Source organism: Capricornis sumatraensis, chromosome 14, assembly GCF_032405125.1.
Source record: "Capricornis sumatraensis isolate serow.1 chromosome 14, serow.2, whole genome shotgun sequence".
Classification (NCBI taxonomy): domain Eukaryota; kingdom Metazoa; phylum Chordata; class Mammalia; order Artiodactyla; family Bovidae; genus Capricornis; species Capricornis sumatraensis.
This window is the reverse complement of record NC_091082.1, coordinates 9,319,375-9,320,334: the sequence shown is the minus strand read 5'-3', so window position 1 is coordinate 9,320,334 and position 960 is coordinate 9,319,375. Positions and strand designations below refer to the sequence as shown.

The following is a 960-nucleotide window of genomic DNA, read 5'->3' as shown; positions in this document are numbered from 1 at the left end:
TGAAAAATGGATGGAGGGAATTGCTCCTCCGTAACTGGATTCATTTTCTTGGGAATTACTGATAACACTGAGGACAAAGTGACCATATTTACCATGGTTCTAATTGTTTATCTCATTGGCCACTTGGCAAAACTTGGGATGATATTCCTGATTAAGATGGATCCCCAGATGCACACACCCGTGTACTTTTTCCTCGGTCACCTCTCCTTCTGTGTCCTCTGCTTTTTCCACTGCAATTGACCCCAAGATGCTCGTGGACCTATTTGCCAAGAACAAATCAATCCCCTTCTATGGCTGTTGCTGTGCAACTCTTGGTCTTCTGTATCTCTGCCAATTCTGAGTGTCTCCTGCTGGCAGTGTGGCCTATGAGCAGTACAAACCCGTCAGCAGCCCCTTGCTCTATGTGGTCAGCGTGTCCAGCAGGGTGTGCTCCCTGCTCGTGGCTGGGGTTTACCTGGTGGGGATGACAGATGCTCTGATACACACGACATTAGCATTCTGCTATGTTTCTGTGGGTCAAATGAGATTAACCATTTCTTCTGTGACTTACCTCCACTTTTCTTCCTTTCCCACTCTGATATATGGGTCAATGAATGGGCATTATTCACTGTTTTGAGTTTTATTGAGCTAAGTGCCATTTCAGGAGTCGTTTTCTCTTACTGTCATATCATCCTATCAATCTTGAAGATCCACTCTACTGAGGGGAGGTTCAAAACTTTCTCCACCCTCACCTCTCATTTAAATGTTGTGACAATTTTCTAGGAAACTGTACTTTTCTTATATTTCAGGCCAAATACTTCCTACTGTCCAGATCAAGACAAAATGACCTAATTGTTCTACACCCTTGTGATTCCTATGTTAAATCTTCTGTTATACAGCCTACAGAACAAAGATGTGAAACAGGCCCTGAAAAACTGGAAGATTAAAGGTGGTTTTAAAGGGTGTACTATAAATATATAG

At 42.8% G+C, this 960-nt stretch overlaps 1 pseudogene; it reads left to right on the top strand.

Annotated features, from left to right (window-relative positions):
* On the top strand, positions 1–960 carry LOC138090675 (olfactory receptor 5W2-like; annotated as a pseudogene).